The sequence below is a fragment of the Diachasma alloeum genome, unplaced genomic scaffold (assembly GCF_001412515.2).
Source record: "Diachasma alloeum isolate Michigan unplaced genomic scaffold, Dall2.0 Dall_scaffold_00302, whole genome shotgun sequence".
NCBI classification, from domain to species: Eukaryota; Metazoa; Arthropoda; class Insecta; order Hymenoptera; family Braconidae; genus Diachasma; species Diachasma alloeum.
In genome coordinates this window covers 1,209,694-1,216,728 of record NW_021680441.1, presented here as the reverse complement: position 1 = coordinate 1,216,728, position 7,035 = coordinate 1,209,694, and the positions used below count along the sequence as shown (strand labels likewise).

Below are 7,035 nucleotides of genomic sequence, written 5' to 3'. Positions count from 1 at the left end.
AAAAAAAAAAAAAATCCCCCCCCCCCCGCATTCGCTCACTCAACCGTGAAATTGTTTTTGAGAAGTCCCCCGCAATCGTTTCACATTTTTATTATTATTCTCGGGATTCCCCTTGTTCTGTCCTTCACAAATATTTCAACTCCAATTGAGTCAACTGGACGATTAAACCCCAGCTCTGCCGTTTCCCATAGCAACTTCTTGCTAGCGGATGTTTGTTTCAGTCGTAAAGAACCAGGGTTGTTTTTCCTTTTTGGCCGACAGAATCGTTCGAATTCAATCAGTAGACGGTCTGGAAGAAAGAGAATTGGCCGCCATTATGGGATCTTGAGGTAGAATCTTGTGTTTTTCCTGGGTAATTTTAGTTCATAGGAAGACCGATGGAATTCGGCGAAGTCTTTTTTATCATTGAATCCAACCAATTTCGTGAAATTCTTCCTGACGGTGAATGGAACATGAATTTTTTTCTCGGTAGCCAGAATTGATCAAAGATTTTGGAAAAATTCAGGGGGACAGATCCGCCATGCCGTTGCCTTCCCATAATTTTTTAAAGTCATTTGTTACAACATTTCTTCCTCGCCTTCCTTTGAGAGAAACGAACGATAAAAAACAAGAGTGTCGTAAGAATCGAGAAAGTGAGTTCCTCAGGTGGTAACTCACGCGTTATACAGGGTGTCAGAATCAGTGTTGAAGAAAGATCGTGAGAGGCAAGAGAACAGAGATAAAGGAGGAAACATAGACCGAAAAAAAGAAATTCCCCCCGCAGAAAAAAAATCCCGCGAAGATGAAGAAGAAGCAGAAGACCATTCCAACGCGAGGATTATTTTCCCCGCCAAATTTATATTCATGGGATATTTTTTAAAACCTATGCCGCGGTATCTTTGGCTCTCCCTCCGCTCCGCGTTTTTTTTTCCTATCATTTTTCACAAGCTTCCGATGATTTATTCTCACTTCCAGACGTCTAGGGGTCCCAAAAATCGATGGAACTGATGAACTAATTTGCCAAAGCATTCTCGGATAATTGCAGCTCCTGAGAGGTAAAAAAAATAGGTGTTACACCGTTAATGAGGCCTCCATGACGAATGTGGCGAAAAAGATTAACAGTATCCCCTCCCATATGAAGCATTAAGAAACCACTGAACCCGAAAAATCCCCTCTGGCATATTTCGGGAGCCCTCCCGGTGAAAAGAATAAATATCAGGTGTCTACGGTGTTCGTCCCTGAAAACCCACCTCAGAAGTCCCCAAAGGGGCCCTCTTTGTTGCTGCGCGCCACCTTCTCTTCTCGCCTCAGCACCACAACATAACCAAACCGGACCTCCGGCTCCCCCCCCAATCTCTTTCCATTTTCTCTCTCGTGTCCCCCGTGAGGAATGAAATGAGACGGACTCAGGTCCCCCCGCCGGACGAAAAAAAAGTGATTTAAGCGGCGGGGGTGGAAGGTGCCACAAGATTAATTTGATTTTCAACCAAATTTGACGCCCCAAGAGCCACAAAAGGTTCCGCCCACAGAGAAAGAAACTGTTCTCGAATCGAAAAGGAATTTTTTGCCACAAGGGGGGGGGGGATACCGTAAGGGCCAAAATAGATCTAAAAACCGTTCACCAGCAATTTCTGATCCTCAACTATATGCAATCAGTCGTAAGTTTTTTGAAAATTTTTTACTGAACCAAATGTGCAATAGTCAATGCGCAATACCCATGAATATGTGTGCGCAGAAAACAAGTATCAGCGTTTCCTTTCAGTCTTCTCCATCATCCCCTCCATTTTATTCTTTTCCAGCGGATCACCTTCGTCGGTATCTTTTCCCGCCTCTGCAGGCGTTTTACCGCGCACTTTCCACATTCTTTGTCTCTCTTATGTTACGCGAAATCGGCTCTCCGTCTCACGATAATTCCACCTCCCCCTGTCCACCTCAGCTGGGTAAGGAACACGAGTCGTGTGGTGTGTACGTCGAGGACAACAACACACGTTATACCCATGTGCGTATAAAGTTAACCTATCCTACTGTGTATCTTTGAACCAGGAGAATGGCGATACAATCGTTGGTAGAGCGAGGAGGATGGAATTTTCCTCGAGGCTGGATCTATCTCATCGATCGTTAAAAAATATGCCGATAAATCGTGTGACTCGGTGACGTGTTTTTCCTAATTTTATCCAAGATTCCCCTTTTTCGTATTCCCATTATGAAAGAAAGAAGATAAACACGAAGAAGTCGTTGAGCCTCGACGTACCAGGAACCAAAGTACACAAATTTATTTCCTCAATAAATTTGTGAAATTAGTCGTCAAGATCACATTTCAAGCCTCGATGACCGAAGAAAAAATAAAGACCCCTGAGGAGAAGAAGTACAGAGGCAGATAAGTAAAAAGGAACCACTGAAAACTAAAAAGGTATAACTTGAGGATAAAATAAAAAAAATGTATGGCGAAAACAGCACACGGGAGGCTGCCCAAAACACGCTGGACGTGTGGCGCCATCGTGACTCCTTCTTTTTTCCTCTCTTCCATCCCCCTAAATCCTCCACTCCTTATTTTCGTCTCCTGACCATTGGCTGTACTGGGGCTATCATCGTGCTTTTGTTTCTTCACCCATACTAATTCATCCCCGCCCGCCTCCTCCCCACTGAGGAAGAAGAGGAATCACGATACGATAATGTGCAAGAAGAGGACAGAAACCGGGAGGAAGTTTTCTGCCCAAAACATGGGACTTCGGTACTGATGATGAGGAACATTGAGAGACTCGTTAAAATGTAATGGCATTGTTGGGTTAATGGGTGAGTCCTTTAAACGGTTCTTTCAGGTCCCGACAGTATTTCCTGGGAGTGGTGAACTTCCCGGAGTTTATTACCTTCTTCACCTGTCAATTTTGCAACATTCATCATATTTTTATCATTATGGATTTCCAACTTTTTCGGAATTTGTAAAATTGCGAATAAAAGTATTTTGAAGATTTTGGATTTCTGGTGTTTTTATTGTGGAATTTAAGAAAGATACTGACCACTGTACTACCGGTAAAAATATTAATACTGTCAATCTGCAAGGTGGAGAAGTGCATCCAGGGGAAACATTGAATTTCCAGAAATTTACATACCATAGTAATGATATTTGCCGTAACTGTCCATGTTTTCATTGAATGAACCTGTTTACTTTGCGACATTCATCATATTTTTATCAGTATGATGTCCGATTTTTTTCGGATTTTGTAGAATTGTTAATAAAAGTATTTTGAGGATTTTGGATTTCTGGTATTTTATTTTGGAATTTGAGAGATACTGACCACTGTACTACCGGAGAAAATATTAATACTATCAATCTGCAAGGTGGAGAAGTGCATTCAGGGGAAACATTGAATGTCCAGAAATTGACATGCCATGGTAATGACATTTGCCGTCGTTCTAAATGTTTTCATTGAATGAATCTGTCGTCGATGAAAAAAATTGCATTAAAATTCACCTGCAATTTCTCCACATCCCAGCCATACAGTACTCACACGGTTGGACGAAAAAATCGTCATTACCGTGGAATGTAGAAATATCGATTAAGAATGGCAATGCCGAAGAGAATATCGCCAAGATCTTCTGAACGAGTAGGTTTAGGGAAAAATTCGATGAAATATTTTTTGTTGTGAATTATCTGGTCTCAAAAAAAAAGTTCATGTGAGATTTTTTCCTAAATCCACTCGTTCCCCAAATTTTTCCGAAATAACTTCCCAATTTCCTTTCGGAAATTCCCCGGATGAGCCTCTCTAGACCGCTTCCTCTCCTTGCATTCCGAGATTACGGTACTTCACGTATGGTCAGTGATGACTCCACGACTACTGAAGCATCCTCGAGTCAATATTCCACATGATAGCCCTCAAATCCCCCCGCACCTCAAATCCCCGAAAGGGCTAAAATTTCCTGTGTCACCCAGAAACCTGAGAGAAGATGCATATCCAATATCCCTCTTGACCCAGACCCATCGTAAACTTTAAGCTCAACCTCACTATCCCCAACCCCCCTCCCCTCCCCCCTCAAAAAACACCGGATAATTAAAACGAATGTCAACGGCTCGTTTTAAACAGGAAAGAGGAGATGAACAAACGGTCAAAAAGATTAAAAAAAAACAATTTCTCTTTTTCGTTGGCGATCATCACATCTCCTTTCTCCCATATACCCTCGTTTCCGGCCTAACCTGATGGGGAAGATAAGAGCTTTACCCCGATCAGTTTTCAGGTCTCCAAAAATAAAAAAATTGCGTGATTAAAATTCCCTCAAGCCCCCTAAAAAATCCAAAAAACCGATTTCCTTCCAAAAACCGACAATCACCTGAGATAATGAACCCATCAATTTCTCCTTCCAATCGGAAAAATCTCGGCTAAAAAATAATCCCCAATAAATTCTCAGTTGCAAAAAAACTCTCCGGAGGTGCAACCCAAAAATAACCAAAAAAAGCCCCTGTAATTTCTTAAAGCCTCACCGAGACACCGATCCCCAGGTTTCCATCACCCTTCGTTGCCCGATAACGATCTCGATCTTTCTCGCGCACGGTGGAGATGTGAGCAAAAAATCTAAGCCCCAGTTGGAGATACCTCTCTTCGCCCGACTGAAAAAAAACTCCACCCCCCCTCCCCCCTCGAAGAAAAAAAAGAATCGCAGGACCACGACAGGACCCTCACACCCTCAGCAACGATTACCGATCTCGATTTCACCCCGGTTTGCAATGAAAAAAATGGCGACTCACCTGCTCTCCACGAAAAATCCAACAATATCCTCAACAATATTTCCAAAAAACTGTCAAGTCACACCTAGGTCATCATTGCCGATCTCCAAAATCCCAAGCACTACGAAAAAAGAAATCGTTACGTAATTTTCGCTATGACGTTTGCCGACAACTGACCGCCGATTTTTTTTTGATAAATCTCTATCACCCCTCACCAATCGATGAAAAATAAATATTAATCGTGGAGTGAAGCTAAAAAGCTTGATCGCCAGTGCCCCGTGGCACGAAACTGCTGCCGATCTCACTCGTCTCTCTGCTGTTCCGTTCTACTCTGCACCAGAGCTCCCTCCCTCCTCCCAATCGTCATCTCTCTCTTCTGCGATCCTCGGATGCTGTTCAATCTCCTCAGGTTCCTCTCTCTCTCCCCTCCCCCGTCCTCTTCATCCAGCCACCCCTCTTCCCCGCCCTTCGCTCCTTTTTCCAGTACCGATCGGTAACCTATCTGTTTTTTTTACCCCCTCCTCCCATCTCACGTTTGAGATTTCTTGAACGAAATTGAAGAGGGGGCAAGCGGTGAGGAGCGAGGGGGTGGGAAAAGGTGGCAAGAGGAAGAGTTGGAAAAGGAGATGAAGCAGAAGGAGATGACCGTCTTTGACTACATTTTTTTTTTCAAGACGAGCGCAATGTAAAAACGTAAAAACGCCCGAGGCATTACACCTCGAACCAGTAAAACTTGTCGTGTTTCCATCTGAAGTAAATGTGATGGGGAGCGGTAGGTGAGAGGGGAGAGTGGGGAATTTGTAAGTGGAAATCGAGGTTTATAGGAGGCTTAGCTACTATTCCCTTGTACGAGAGATTTTTGCGGCGAAAGAATGTTATCGGGTGATAGAATCGGTCTTTATTAATTTGGGGGTGGAATTTTTATTGATAAGGTGAACAGGCCAATTGCTGGACTCGGACCAATACCTGGACGATTTCACCTTTTATTGAATATTCTATAAATAATAGAATGAAAACTGCACGGATTATTATCATTATCAATAATCACACTTATGTATAATTATGTGATGAAGTTTTTTTTTCGAAATATCATTACAGCAGGAAAAAAATATTCAGGACGTACAGTGCTGGGTGGCGTGGCGCTGCAATTTGCTAAGCATCAGTAACAAAGTGTCGTAAAATAGCACAATATTTTCAGGAGGAGAATCACATCCCGAAGATTAAGAATCTATTTGGCCTTGTATTTCTTCACATTCAATGAAAAACATTCACATGTTTATATCAACTGGATGAAAATTCTATATTCCGAGGGACCGTCCACGTATTGGCCACCGTCCATCTATTGGCCCTAGCGTCCAGTTACTGGGGATTTGGACGACATTCCACTTTTCCCTCATTTAATTATACTTTTCTTCATTCTTTCCACTTCAAATTATCGTTTTTTCCTAATTCATATATTCTTCCAGGTTTAGAACTCATGTTTTATTCATTTAGCTACTTCATCGATTTGAAATCCTTTAAGGGGAAACGACACCCCTGTCTATATGAATTTTTCGAATTGTGTTTTGTCCTGCAATTATTATTTTTTATGTCGCGCCGTGCAATAAGTCGAGTTTATCGCACGCTGCGCTTCGCGCAGCCTGCTCAAAACTCGACTTCTGCACGACTTGACATAAAATATTATAGAGCACTCGGTAATAAATTTCGTTTTCAATGAATGTGTGTACAGACCTCGCCTTCGGCTCGGCCTGTAAACTACACATTCCTTGAAAACGAAATTTGTGCCCTTGTACTCTAATGTACTATTATTTATCAAACTACTTCATTGACTCAACAATGCAACAATCGAGTCGATAAAGTAGTTTCATAGATAAAAATTAATAATTATAGGAGAAAACACAATTCTAAAAGTTCTTGTAGATAAAGGGTTTCATTTTCCCTTAGTGAAGTTCAATATTTCCTTAACCGTCCAGCTATTGGCCTGTTCACCCTACATAAACAGAACAATTTCTGTTGAAAATTTTTTTCTGTTCATTTATTATTTCCGTAATTGATACATGATATAATTCGGCGAAAGCATCCCCGAATGAATGAATAATGCAGAGTAATGAAGAGAAAAGCAGTCATTTTTATTTTCTACTCAGAAAAAAATAATAATTATAGTCATAACTCTTAATTTGATGGATATCATCCCAATGGGTCTACAATAATCTTTTTTTTTTAAGTGACGGAGGTAGGAGAATGGCCCCAGGGCCTCCTCATACCTTGAATTAGTAAACTCGGTAGCCAAAGTGGAGGGGGGGGGGGAATTCTAGACCGATGGGATAATAGAGTAA

General features: G+C 41.8%; 1 protein-coding gene across 2 annotated transcripts in view; it reads right to left on the bottom strand.

Moving 5' to 3' along the window:
- Positions 1–5,034, bottom strand: part of LOC107039637 — a 7,238-nt gene extending 2,204 nt beyond the window's left edge. The window contains exons 1-2 of one of the 2 annotated variants that reach the window (XM_015259363.1): positions 4,915–5,034; positions 4,721–4,820 (exon numbers count right to left, since the gene is read on the bottom strand). The gene's annotated coding sequence lies outside the window, so the exon portion shown is untranslated. Of the gene's footprint in view, positions 1–4,720 lie in introns of both variants that reach the window. The other variant, XM_015259362.1, reaches the window with a different exon arrangement.
- Positions 5,035–7,035: the final 2,001 nt, after the last annotated feature.